This window comes from Suricata suricatta, chromosome 4, assembly GCF_006229205.1.
Source record: "Suricata suricatta isolate VVHF042 chromosome 4, meerkat_22Aug2017_6uvM2_HiC, whole genome shotgun sequence".
NCBI classification, from domain to species: domain Eukaryota; kingdom Metazoa; phylum Chordata; class Mammalia; order Carnivora; family Herpestidae; genus Suricata; species Suricata suricatta.
The window spans coordinates 160,700,453-160,715,201 of NC_043703.1; positions in this window are offsets into that span (position 1 = coordinate 160,700,453).

A 14,749-nucleotide genomic window follows, 5' to 3' on the forward strand; every position below is an offset into this window, starting at 1 on the left:
GTTGCATTCCTCCAAATAGAAACTCAGACGTCCAGCTTCTGCTTCGCACCAACCCCCAGGCTCCTATCCAGGTTAGAAAGAAATGCCACAGGTCCTGGAGGCCCGTGCTCTCGCTTGAAGTTAAACTGACAGGGACTGAATCAAGAGGGACCAGAGAGAGACGTGACTTCGGGTGAGTCACTTTCTCCTTCTGTGACTTAATGGGCTCACTGGCAAAGCTAGGGGAGTAAGTCCACGATCTTCAAAATCTTTTGAATTTCAACCATCTGTCCCTCCAAGGTTTGATGAATTAGTTGTTTTAAGTTTACAAATGAAAGCTTTGAGCACAAAGTGGACAGCACAGAGGCTGTATCAGGTTTTTTAAAATAAATATTTTCTTATTTTGAGAGAGAGAGAGAGAGAGAGAGAGAGAACACTTGGGGGAGGGAGGGGCAGAGAGAGAGAGAGAATTCCAAGCAGGCTCCACGCTGTCAGCACAGAACCCACCATGGGGCTCGATCTCGTGAACCATGTGATCATGACCTGGGCCAAAATCAAGAGTCAGACACTTAACCTACTGAGCCCTCCGGGTGCCCCAGAGATTATAGTTTTGGGGCCGCGGCGCTCCTGCGGCCGTCACTGTGGTCCTGTTCATTAGTGTTGTAACACCATGATGTGTGACGTTCTCTGTGCCTGGAACTTGGCATACCTTTGCTTCGGACCGACAATGACCTACAGGGTAGAATCGCCCGATGATGGGAAGCTGGGCTCAGGCGTGCCGAGGAAGGCGGCCAGGATCGCGCCGGGAGCCGCACAAACCCCGCTCCTCCATTTCCGAAGCCTGCGGCGGGTCCCACCGTACCTCTCTGACCGCGGTTTCCACAGGAAGCGCTGAGAATGTAATAGAAATTATCCGTGTTCCCGGAGCATCACGATGCTGACTCTTTGGGAAGAGGCCGGGGCCACAGCGGGCCTCAGCACCGTGGCTGGGCGTCCAGAAAAGTTCTCTGCATTAGAGGCTGCCAGGGCTGGCCACGTGGGGAACGGAGAAGCCCACGGAGGGCGGGGGGGAGACAAAGGTGACTGTGTGCAGGGGTGCGGCTGCCCCCACGGAGCCGCAGAGATGGAGGACTAGCTCACATCACGCCCCAAACCGCTAACCCCAGATGGCACTGTGATGTATTCAAGATCTAAAAAGCAAGCCAAGCCTGAATAGAAAAGAGGCACGGGGCAGGCATTCCTGAGAAGTGCGTCTTTCTCTGAGAGCATTCCTTCATCTCCAAAATATGAAACGTGAAATTAATTTCCCTGGATATTTTTAAATATCAGATCCTTACACGCTTGGGAAATTTTAGATTTTTTTTTTTAACTGAAAGTGGATCATCTATTTTAGTTTTCTAAATGCATTTGCTTATCAAGGTCACCAGGGGGAGCCCGTGACAGATTTCATGCCCTAGGCTCCAGCTCTAGAAATTAGGAGCCATCAGGTCTGGGTCCACATTTGGGAAAAGGTCCAGGTCATTCCAACATACATTCCAGTTTCAGTACCACTGGGTCAGGAGACTATAAGTTATCAATGATCACAAGGTTCATCTATTGATACTTTTAAAATGTGGTTCGGTGATTACTCAGAGCCTGGCATTTTATGAGGGGACCGGCCAAAGCAAATACAGCCAGTGCTGGGGGAGACATCCCTGCTTCAGGAGCCTCACGGTGATGTAGGCGCGCTAATGCCAGCCATGGGCTGCTCGTGGGTGCCGGGCCACACCCCCACCCTTCCCTGCAGCGGTGACAGCAGAGTCAGTCCCATGGACATTCTGTCGAAAGAAGGAAGGAAGGAAGGAAAGAAGGAGGAAGGAAGGAAGGAAGGAGGGAGAGAGGGAGGGAGGGAATGAAAGGAGGAAGGAGGGAGAAAGGTAACATATGTTTGAGGCTAATTATAATAATTCATATTAGTCTATCTTTAGAGAGAAATTTTCATGACTTTTCCAGATTAAACAGAGCAATAAAAGAAAAGGCAGTAGTGAAAAAATGCTCCACCTCATATGTCAGAAGGCAATGGAAGGTAAAACAACGAGATGCCATTACACAAATATCAGAACGGCCCAACCCCAGAACACTGACCACACCTAATGCCGGTGAGGAAGAGGGAGGCGGGAGCACTCAGCGCTGGTGAGGACCGTAAAATGGTGCAGTCACTTTGGGTGATAGTTTGGTGGTTTCTTACAAAACCTAACACACTCTTGCTCTGTGATCCAGAACTTGCGCTCCTTGGTATTTAAACAAAGGAGCTGAGGGGCGCCTGGGTGGCTCGGGTGGTTGAACATCCGACTTCAGCTCAGGTCATGATCTCACAGTTCGTGAGTTCGAGCCCCGCATCAGGGTCTCCACTGCACAGAGCCTGCTTTGGATCCTCTTCCCCCCCCTCTCTGGCCTCACCTCAAAAATAAACAAACATTTAAAAAATAAAGAAAGGAATTGAAAACTCATGTTCACACAGAAACCTGGACACAGATATGTGTGGCAGCGTTAGCCATAATCCCCCAAACTTACAAGCAAACAAGACGTCCTTCAGTAGGTGGGCAGATGCACACAGTAGGACGTCCATACATGCAGTATTACTTGGCTAAAAAGAAATGTGCCATCAAGCCACAAAAAGACATGGAGGAACCTGAAACACTTACCACGAAGTCAGAGAAGCCCATCTGAAAAGGCCAAGCACAGTAAGATTCGGACTACATGACCTTCTGGAAAAGGCATATCTATGGAGAAAGTGCAAGATCAGCTCTCACCAGGAGTTGGGGGAAAGGGGATGAATAGGAGAGCACGGAGGACTTTTAGGGCAGTGAAAATACTCTTATGTGATTTCCTTTTTTCTTTTAAAAATCTTTAATGTTTATTTATTTGTGGGACAGAGAGAGAGGCACAGAGCATGAGCAGGGGAGGGACAGAGAGAGAGGGAGACGCAGAATCTGAAGCAGACTCCAGGCTCTGAGCTGTCAGCACAGAGCCCAACGTGGGGTTTGAACTCATGAACCCTGAGATCATGACCTGAGCTGGTCAAACACTTAACCGACTGCGCCACCCAGTGGCGCCATGGGTACATGGCATTACACGTTCGCCCAAACCCACAAAGGCCCACCACCCACAGTGAACCCTAATGTGAACCACAGGTGCAGCCTGACTACTGTACGTAAATACAGATTCCGCACCTGTAACGAATGTCTCACTCCGGCTCGGGATGCGGATGGAGGGGAGGCGGTGCCGTGTGGGGCTGGACGGCCCACGGGACATCTCTACCTTCTCTCAATTTTATCAGGAACCTAAAACGACTTGAAAAAATTAAATCTTTTTTTAAAGTTTACTTATTTTGAGAGCAAGCAAGCACATGTGTGTGCAGGTGGGGGAGGGACAGAAAGAGAGGGAGAGAGAGAGGATCCGTGGAAGGCCCCAGGCTGTCAGCACAGAGCCCAACTCAGGGCTCAGACTCATGAACTGTGAGATCATGATTGGAGCCGAAATCAAGAGTTGGACGCTTGACCGACCGAGCGACCCAAGTGCCCCTAAAAAATTAAATCTTAATTAATTTAAAGGACAGTAGATATAGAGTGATTCTCCGATATAGGTGTCTTTCACAACGATGAACAGAGTTCTGGGAAAACAGCCGATTCTTCCTGCCTTAAACCTCCTACGGTCCAAACCACACAGTGGACAAAGCAGCAGGATGGTGACGCCCTGTCGGGACAAGAAGCTTTGTTTCCTTGGCCTCCCTTGAGGTGGGTGTGAGGGTACGGGTCCCATCTGCTGGCAGCAGTGTGGTTAGCGCAGCAGGGTCCCGTCGCGTCCCTGAGGTGCCATGGCAGCTCCGTGGTGCAGGGTCCCGCCGCGTCCCCGCAGTGGGACAGGAGCTCCGTGGTGCAGGGTCCCGCCGCGTCCCCGCAGTGGGACAGGAGCTCCGTGGTGCAGGGTCCCGCCACGTCCCCGCGGTGCGACGGCGGCTCCCTGGCCTATGCTGATCATGGTGGCATCCTGTCAGCCTGTCACCACCTGCATCTGTCTTTGGAATCCCAGAGCGAAGCCAGGGAAGGTGGCAGCCTGGCAGATTGGCCAATGTCAGGTTGGCTTCCAGGGGCGGGCTCTCTGAAGCACAAACGGGGGAGTCCTTGGACCTGAGTCATGGCTCTTTTGGAAGCAGAGTTCGAGCCAGAACAGCAGACGTGTGTGGTCAGGTGTGGGGACGGGTGAGCGTGGGGATAAAAGTGAAGCCGGGAGCCCCCAGCCGGCAACACCCAGGGCTCCACGGAAACCTCGGACATCACGGCGGACTCCTCCAGGGTCCGGGGAGCAAGAGCAGGCAGGAGGCAAACCCCGGTGGCATCTGGGATATTCTCCATCTATCCACAGGCCTGGCGTGGGCTGGACTAACCGCTGCTTCGGGCGTCGAGTCCTGAGAAGTGAGCCTCTGGGATCAGCCCGCGCCACATGCTCACGATGCCACCTTCTGCACATTTGCTCGCAGCTTCCGGCTCGCTTCTCATCAGTGAAAGCGAGCACCGAACAGAGGAAATGCCGAGCCACTGGGAGGGGCTGGCTGAGCACCATATGCACCACCTAGGGGGACCCTTGATGGCTGCTTAGTCCTGGTGCTGGCGACAGCCTTGTCCCAGCGAATGCGGGCATGGGCAGGGAGCCTGTGGCCCTGGCCTTCCTGGCCGAGGAGAGCCAGCCGCACGCGGGGGCCGGGACGTGGCCCTTTGTGCACACGGTGGAGTGTCACTGACGCCCCTCGCAGCCCAGCGACGGTGCAGATGAAGTGTTTAATTTTCAGGGAGTTGCACTGTGATGATTATGGCCCCCTGCGCTGCTGAGGCCGCCCTTCCCACGGCTTCTCCGTTAACTGTGGCAGGTGGGGACACCGCTGGCCCCTCCCTGGGGAGGGTGCTGGTCTCCAGGGAGCAAGGAGGCCAGGCCCGGATCCCCACGCAGGGCCTGGAGGCCTGCTTCCCCCGGGCACACGCCGCCCTGCGGGCTGGCTGCAGCCAAAGGCCTCTAACAAGAGTGCTCTCCGAGCAGAGCTTGCTGAGAAACCGGGTCTGCGCTCAGGAACGGGGACTGGACACCGGTCACCAGTCAGCTCCTCAGCGGTGCTGGCAGATAAACGTGCTGGCCTGCGGGGGGCGCCCCATCCCTGCTGCTCCCCCTCCCCGTGGACCCGGAGGAGCCCCATAGGCCCCACATCATTTCCCGGCTCAGGTCCCAGAGTACAAAGGCTCTCTGGAAATGAACTGACCCTTTTCAATGACCTCCCCCTTTTTTCTGTCTGGTGAACATCTTTCAAGACTCAATTTAAACACTAGCTCCTCTGGGACCATCTTCCCCCTCCACCCCTGTACTTACTGCCAGAGTCTGTTGTACCGCTGCCACGGGATGGGACGGCCCACACACCTGCATCCGTCTGCACCTGTCCGTCTCATGGCCGGTGCCCATCCATTCCAGACGTTGACTCAAAACCTGTCTCTATCTTGTAGACTAGCTTCCCTACTGAGGACCGCCCCCAAATCTGCATATAGATCCCTAGCACGGGGCCCGGCACACACTAAATGCTCAGTAAATGTTTGATACGCTGAATGCAAGAGATGCTGTGAACAGCAAGGCATTGATTCTTGCAAGGATGCAGTGCCAGGGAGGAAGGTGCTTCCTCAAAGCCCAGTGAAGTTACATCAGCACCTCACCTGCCTGGAGACGGCCCCGGTCCACCAGGGCCCTGCAGAATGGGCCTCCTCACAGCCCAAGGCCAAGGACGCCTGGCTAATTTGCAATCACTCCACGCAGGTGAGCCCTGGGAGAGCTGGGGGCACAGACCTGGGGAACAGCACCCTGTGAGCCCGGCGGGTGGGGGCTGGCTGCACCCAGCAGGGCACCTTTGGGCAGAAGCTGGGCTTTGGCCAACTGGTAATTATCCTCCTGCTGACTGTGTAGGTCATGTTAGTGCACATCTTCCCTCATTATATGTTGGGGCCCATCCAGCCAGCAGTGCTGTGTGGCCTTTGGGACCCTGCTTCCCCTACTTGAAAATGTGTGCGCTTGACTGCTTGACCTAAGTGGATCAGAGACTGGGGTTAGTTCTCCTATTATTCATGCCACTTGGTGATTGTGGTTTCAGTAAATGGGCAGATTTTCTGATTGAAACTTCCTCCCTGGTTAGAGGCACCTTACTCACAGACTATTGTTTGAACTTTTAAAAATAGCCTTGTCATAAGCTTCAGTTAATATTACACTCTATATGCAAAATAAGACCCCCGCTGATGTATTTTTAGTGATAAATTATGTTTTTTGATTCTCTGTATTGTACTTCATTCCTGTCTTTAACTTTCTGTTCTCTCTTCCGTGAAAACAATGATCTTTCTGAAACATGTGATTCCTAAGAAGTTACAAACAATGTAATCATTCAAAGAAAGATGTAATCACCTGTGGTATATAAGACACCAAGTTTCACAGTAAAGTGTGGTCTCTTCCACCATTCATGTTGTCTGTGTTCTTTCTTATAGATATTTCGCCGACACCAACCCCCTACTCAGGGACGCTTAGACTCTGGTGCGTGGGCTGGTCCCCCGCAATTATATGCAGTAGCACAGATGCACCTGTGCAGTCAGTATTAACAAGTCGATGGGGCTGTGAGACGTTGGTTTCGATCCCCACTGCCCGGTCAAAACAGCATCCTAGAGATCGGCAGCATGCACCAGGGCCTTCAGAATGCTCTTAGTTCCTCCGAACCATTCATCATCCTTCCCGGAAACTCCTGAGGACATGGTCAGCAAGGACCAGAGAGCGCCTTCAGGATCATCTCCACTGCAGAGTGTCAGGGGGAGAAGCTGTCCTTGCAAAGAATTTCTAGTAAAGTAAAATCAATCATGACGTCACTTTAATTCAACATGATAGGCACTGATATTAACAAAGCGTTTCTCATAATGGTAACACGTCTTTCACCCACGCCATTAGCCCTCAACCACACCGGCCATCTGCCCTCAGCAGACCCGGGGGAGGCGAGGAGTTCTGAGCACGTCCTGCGGGGACGCCTCCGGCGTGCACGCGGGGACACCGGCAGGGGCGCCCCCTGCAACGCCATTCACAGAATCAAGGAAACGTGGAGACAACTTACATGTCCCTCACAGCAGCCTGACGTGGGAATTGTAGTTTACTCACGCCACAGGCAAAATCAAGCAAGAGATTTTTCACATTCTACATTCCACACTGCGGACCTGCCGTGACTGACTATACGTACCTAAGAGGCCTCAGTATTATGCCCTGTCTCCTGTGCTCTCTTCCCTTTGAACTTGGACAACCATTGTGACTGGCTCAGCCAAGTGACGCTGTGTGACTTCCGTGGCCGGGTGGCAAAAATGCCATCATTTCAGCCTTGTTTGCTTGGAGCTCGGCAGCCATGCTGGGAGGAAGCCCGACGTGGCCCACGCAGAGAGACCGCTTGGTGGATGTTCCGGCCTCGAGCCAGCTGAGGCCCCGGCGGCACCTGTCATGAGACGTGAAGGCTTTGGGCCCAGAGCCCAAGCCTCCCAACCTTGGATTCCTCCCAGCTGGGGTCCCAGACGTCACGAAGCAGACATGAGCTATCCCTGGGTCTACGGGACCATGAGCACAGCACAAGGGTTGGATTGAGAATGTCCGTCAGTGACCATGGTGACTGCACCGCCAGCACACACATACGTACAGGTGACAGAAATTAAAGTTTCACAAACAATACTTTACTTAAAAAATTCAAGCTGTATTATAGACAAAACCTAAGAAGAATTACCCTCTTCCTCCCTGTCATTCTCTAGTCTGTCAGTCACATTTCAATTCCAGGAAATTCTAAAGATACAGGACTTCCTTGCCTCCAGAGAGCGTAGTTTATTTGTTCTGGGCACTCTGCTCCGTTCTGAGGTCTCAGAAGTGAGACTGGTCTGTCAGACCAGTTAGAACTGCATCTTCACCATTGCATAGACTGAGCGCTTTCTATGCAAGTTTCCTGGGTACAAGCTGGGGTCTGGATTCTCCTCCCCCGGGATGCAAATCCCGTCTCATCCCTCCGAGATCTGGGAAGAGGAGAAGAAGAAACCTTGGCGACGAGGTTGTGACTGTTTACAAGGGCTAGAGACTTGACAGTGAGAGAACAGGACAGAGAAAGAGACAGAGACAAAGGGAGACAGGGACAGAGAGACACAAGCATACAGAACAAGAGAAAAGCAGCAAGTGATAGAGAAAGCAAAAGAAAGAAACACTCAGAAACAGATGGAAGGGAGAGAGTACTTGAAGGACATGAAGGTGAGAAGGGACTCGGGGGGACACAGGTTCCACTGGAAGGATGTCGTGAGGGATAAAGAAAAGCCGGGTAGAAAAAATCCTACCAAATAGCACACTGGTGCCCGAGTATGTTTTTAAACGCGGGCCCCTTTGTTGCTCTAAGTGTGGTACAACCTGCTGTCTATTGTGAGCACCAGGACCCCTGGGCGCTGAGGCAGACCGCCCCGTGGGTCCGCGCAGGGCAGACACTGCCAATGGGGCTCCGGATGTGCTGGGTCTCACCCAACACTGCCCCCCACAGCCCCTCGCGCACCCCATCCAGCTGGGCCAGCCCCACACGAAACTGGGGGCCGTGGGGGCACGCTGAGCTGGGTGGCTTTCCCTGCGGACTGCTGACCTAGGACAGACACGCCCAGGCTCCTCAGCTGGAAGACGGAGCGAGAACTACGTCTCAGGGTCGCTGTTAGGATGAGGCCTCAGCATGCGCAGAGCGCCAGGCCGGGGGGCTGGAGCCTGGGAAACGCCAGCCAACCTCCACTCTGCCATCTGTGGTGACTTCAGTGTCCTCACCGGTGATACTCACAGCTCTGCCAGCCCCTCAGGCCCCAAAGTCTGCATCCACCTTCACTTTCGTCAGTGGGGGGCTGCTATGATGTCACCACTGCAGGATGCTGCCCTCTGGGGACTGGCTCCACCCTCTCACCGCCCCTTCCTCCTGTCCCTCTCAGCCGGTGGCCTTGACACTTGCTACACCGCTAACCCTGTGGTGCCTGCGGGCACTCTGAGTCTGGTTTCTCTTGTCCGACGGGCAGCCTCCAGCCCAGGATGCCACTTTGGACTGCCCTCGCTCTAGTCTTGACGGCCTCAACCTCAAGAGCAACACTTGAAATCATCCTGATCTCTCTTATTTCCTGTCCTTCTGTTTGTTGTTCCTGGTGGTAACCCCGCCCTCCAGGCTGGAAGGATCCAAAGCTCAGCCCCTTCTTGATCCTCCATTTCCCCCGTTGTGTCTGAAGCCCGTCATCAGACCCCACTATCATTTTCACGACTAAGTTTCTCTTTGGCATCATTTAAATTATTTAACTTTCCTATTTTCGTTTCCTTGTGTTTCTGTAAAAGTTACGGTAAGAAAACTTAACAGATGTACCAACTAAACAAACTTCTACGTGTGCATTAGTTGCCGTGACTACTCGTGTGCTGGTGTCCAGGAGGCCTCCCCAGCTTGTTCATCTTGCCTGACTGAAGCCTCATGCCTGTTTAATAACAACTCCCCACTGCTCCTTCCCCGTGGGCCCTGGCAGCGCCTACTCCACCCTTTGATGCTGCCAATGTGACTACCACAGGTGCCTCATACAAGTGGAGTCACGCAGTGTTCATTTTCCCTGACTGGCTTGTTTCAGCTCGCATAATGTCCTCAAGGTCCATCCACGTTGTCATGTTTTTAAGGCTGAGCAGTCTGCACAGGCCTCTGTCTGGGTGCATCCATTCTCCATTCACCTGAGGCTGCACATGGGCTGCATCCACATCCTGAGTGTTGTGAATAACTCTGCAATGAACGCTGAAGTGTTAATTCCACATGGAGATCCCAGTCCCAACTCTTTTGGATAAATATCCGGATGGGGGGGTTGCTGGATCTTAGGGTAGTCCTAGTTTTCATTCTTTGAGGAACCTTCCTACTATTTTCTATGTGGCTGTTCCATCTTACATTCCCACCAACAGGGCTCAAGGATTCCGTCTTCTCCGTGTTCTTGCTAATGCTTGTTGTCTGGTCTATAACAGTCATCCTGACAGGTGCAAGGTGATATCTCCTGGCAGTTTTGATTTGAGTTTTCCTGATGATTAGTGATGTTGAGCATTTCTTCATTTACCTGTTGGTCCTCATGGTTAAAATGCATTGTAAGAGCACCTGGCTGATTCAGTTGGTAGAGTGTAAGACTTAATCTCTGGGTCATGAGTTCGAGTCCCACATTGGGCATAGAGATATGGAGTTTACTTAAAAAAATAAAATGTGGGGTAAACTATCTGGCTCTCAGGGATGGCATGGAAATTAGACATTATGGAGACTATACATCTACTGCTTTATCTCTGATTCCCCTCCCCACTTCCCGCTATTCAGGGACCTGCCGTTCTAGCTCCGCTGGTTCTCAGAGGTCAAATGAGAGTAGCCATTCAATGATCGGTCCAGGCCCCTGGCTTCAGTTGATGCGGCCTGGGGAAGGCACCTGATCAACTTCTTCCGATTAGCAGTCTTCCCTGGGAACTGGCATTTGGAACTAAGGGATGCCAACATTGACTTAAACCCTCTTTGAAGAGTGAATATAAACCGTTGTTGCCAGGAAATCGATGTTTGGGAAGCTGACAAAGTTAGCCTTCAGAAAGGAGGAGAGGTCAATGCAAGAGGATGGAGAGAACCCTGAGTTCACTGTAAAGATGGCAGCTTTTTTCCACGTCCATAGGAGACAACCTGCACACCTGTCTGCATCCTTGTCACGAATCCACCTGCCTTCTTCTTGCTTAAAATAGCTCCGTGTGGTCCCTGTGGCCCAAGGGGCCTCAACTAAGACACCACGAACAGGGGGCACTGTTTTCCTGAGAAGAAGCGCTGCCTCTAGGAACCAATTCTGTTCCCCCATGATTAGGTGCGTGCCTCTGGGCCAAATACTTCATTTCTAAGTCTCCTGTGCTCAGTTACAAGGTAGAAATGAGACCACCGAAGTCACAGTGTTGTTGAGGGATTTAAAGAAGAGAAGGTGTCTTCTAAAACACTAAAGGCCATGTGGGTGCATGGTAACCCCCAGGGGATGTTAGCTTCTCTAGCATCACTGTTATAGCCAAGCAAAGTCACGGGCACGTAACAAGCATGCTAAAAGCAATAGCTATTTATATTTGCAACAGACCGGCATCTCTGGCCCTGCTCCTGGACAATCTTTTCTTCGGGATCACCAGCAGTCTCCTCATGGCTCTAAGTAACGGATACCTTCAGCAAGAGCTAACCTGGGTTCTCTGTAGCATTAGACATTAGACCATCCCTTCCAGGAGCTTCTTGGCCTTTTGGCTAAGATCAAGTGTAGACCACCCCTTCCTTTTGGGAGTTTATTCCCCACTCCTATTTTCTCCCTCTCCCTTGCAGACCACTCCTCCTGGGCCTTCCTTCCATGAGTGGCTCTTCTTCTGCCCAGGCTTTAATGTCAATTCCCTGCCTTGGGCCTCTTCTCTTTCGGTAGCTCTCTCTCCAATATCCACTTGTATTACAGGGCTCCCAAATTAACATCCCACCCTGACTACTCTCCCAAGTGTTACTCTCATACATCCACTAGCCCTTTGGACACATCCCCTGGGTGTCCCGTGTGCACAGGGGGCTCAGCCAGTCCGTAACTGAACCTACAATTTCCCTTCCATCCCCACCCTGTTCCTCCCCCGTATCCACTGCCCAGGGCACGCTGCACATTCATGCAGAGTCTCAAGCCAGAAACAGGGGGCTGATGATGTCTCCCTTCTCCACGACTTTGCACCCAAGGAACTGCCAAGTGCTGTTCCTTGTGAGCATCATGAAATCCATCCTCTTTTCTCCAACCCCACTGGCCTTAGTCAGGACCTTCGTCATCTCTCCGCTGGATCCCTGCCACACCCAGGTCCCTGCTCCCAAATTTAGCGTCGGCAGTCACACGGGACACACGCGCCCTCTCTAAATTGTAAAGCTGATCGTGCCTCTAACCTGAGGATAAATATCAAACTTTTTAGCTCTTCCATCTCTGCTCAGTACTCAGGCCACAAACATTTCTAAATGAATTTTTGTTGTTGTTTTGTTACATTTTTCATTCCTCCTGAAGAGTCTCTGAAGAGAGGAGAGGAAGGCACAGGTTCTTCCTGGAAACTGCTCCATCTGTAACGTGACGGCCCCCAATACCCTGCAGGAGCAGAAGGGCTACATCTGAGCTGTAGACTCAGTGACGCCATGGACGGGTCTGTCCCACAGTCAGTCCTCTGAGCCGAGGGCAGAATTCACTTCTAAGTTAACAGAGAGATGGAGAGAGAAGCTGGATCGGTGTCTACTGTCTCCTCTGGTCCAAGGCACTCAATACGGTGCTCTGGAGTCAGGGGTGACCAAACCGTATTTATCTCACTCCCTGCGGAGAGGTCTGTCACCGGTTTTAACTGGGGACAATAATGTCCTTCCCGCCATGGATGCAACGCCTTGTGACCTTTCCTTGTTGAGATGGAAGGCTCTCTTTCTATCCCTCTGTTTTTGGTTGCTCCACATCATTACTGAGAACACAGCAGTGACGGGTGCACGCATGTCCTCCCTCGGTCCACCCCCTTTGCAGTGTGACTTTACAGCAGCTCCCCGCCAGAGGCAGAAATTGTTCCCCACTTTGTAGCCCTGAAGCATTCTCGAGAGGTGCTTTGGCAAAACCCCCCAAAAAGAAACCATACCACCAGAACACCAAAACACACGAGAAACTCAAAATGGAAGTTTCGAGCTGAGACCATCAGAGAAGGTGCCCGGATCTGCTCCGTCCCTGACCTCTGCCCAGGCCAGGCTGAGGACATCGTCTGTCACAATGGCAGGAAGTGAGAGGCCACACGCAGCCCAGCCCAGTCTGTCCAACGGTCCCAGCCGAGGTGAGGGACGCTGACAGGCCCCAGCCTGGATCCGGAGAGCCCCGTACCCAGCTGACCCAGGGCCGATGCAGGGGCCTGGGCGAGCTCTGCGGAGGCTGGAGGAAGTGTCCACACCACCACTCGATGCACAGGCAGTAGTAAGTGTTCGCTGTTTTCAGCCGCTAAATTTGGGGATGATTCGTTAATTATCAATAACAAACTGATACACTCTTGCCTCTTTCATCTGAAACGAAGTAGAACAGCAAAAAGCCTACATACAATATAGATGACTTACATTACATATGATATTTGGTAGGTGATGCTTGTCAAGTAACGTGCCTCAAGCACAGAGTGGGTATTCCTGGGCATTAACTCCTGAGACTCCAGACTTATTTCTCATTCTCATGTTGGGATAACTTGAAAAGCTGTGGCATCCTTACCAGAAGTAAGCAGGAGACATCATTCTTGGCCTCGGCATTTGGCCTAAATCACGAACGCCGAAGAATGAGTCTGCTAACAGTCAGCAGAAGTGAACAGCAGGAGACTTATTCCTGAGTGGTGTTCTTCCTGGGCTGGCTGCCTGGTAATGGAATTCTTCCCGGACCCATGGAAATGTGCACAGATCAGTGCAGGACACAAGCCGTTCTTTGGGAAAGCTTTGGTTGATGTTATTATTCTGCTCATCTGGGAAGAAAAAAGCCATTGGAAACCTCACCATGGGGCTTGGCTCCACCACCTTCCCTCGGAATATGATTAATCACTCTCTAAATAATACAAGTCTTCCAGGAACAATAGAAGGCAGCGACTACAGGATATTCATAAACATTCATCTGACGCCTGGTGGAAACGTTATACTCCCACCAGGGCTCTGTGCTGACATTGGAAGTCAGACCCAAAAAACTGGGCAGAGAAATGTTTACATAAGCAAGCTGGGGGTGGACTGCCACAGTGCTATGTTACGCTTTTGCCTGGACTCTAGGAATGAACTTGGACCTGACGATGAAGCCCCTGTCTGAGTGCTAGCAGCCTGTTTATGTCTGTGACCAACTTCCATGATGTGGGGGGTGAACGGAGGCCGCCTGAGGCCACCGCGTCAGCAGAGCCCGGGTCTTCAAAGTATTGTGTTATTTGCCCTTTGATTCTACGGTTTCCATGAGCCCTTCTAGATATCGTCCAGGGCCCATCCCCTAGACACTAGGAAAAATAAAGTGTAGACTCAGGCCCTTTCCTTTTCTCTCAAGGAAAGTGCATTCCACAAAGGAATACAGACTCATAAATTTCCCATTGCAGTTGATCTCAAGTGCCAGCCTGGTGACTAGACCAAATGCTAGGGGGCTGGAGGAGTAGGAGAGGCCGGAGGTGCTGGTCCCGGCCGGGGGGTGGGGGGGGGGGGGGGGGGAGGCCGGATCCACGGAAAAGTCTTCACAGAGGATGGGACACGGGTGGATCTCTTGGAGGTTGAGAGAACTTGCAGGTGAGGAGATTCGGGCGGGAGATTCGGGCGTCTCGGTGGCCGTCTGGGACAGTGAAGGCCCGGGTGGTTGCGGTTAGGGAGCAGGAGCTGGAAAAATCGGAGCTAAATCTGGAACAGGAATTTGGAGCCCCAGACAACCACAGCGGCCTTTCCCTCCGCCTCCCTGTTGGTTTACTCTGGCTGCAGTTTTGGCGAGAGAGGAAGGCGCGGAGGGCACTGGCCTCTTAGGCCGGCTGACTCCTTCGGAATCTGATGGGAACAAAAGAAGCAGCCAGCCCTGCAGGCTGCCGCGAGTTTGAGACAGGCTGGCGGTCGCCTGGACACTCGTGCACTTGGACCTGAGCCCTGCTGTCTTCGTCAACATCCTCCTGGCTACGGACGTCTCTCTGGGAAAGC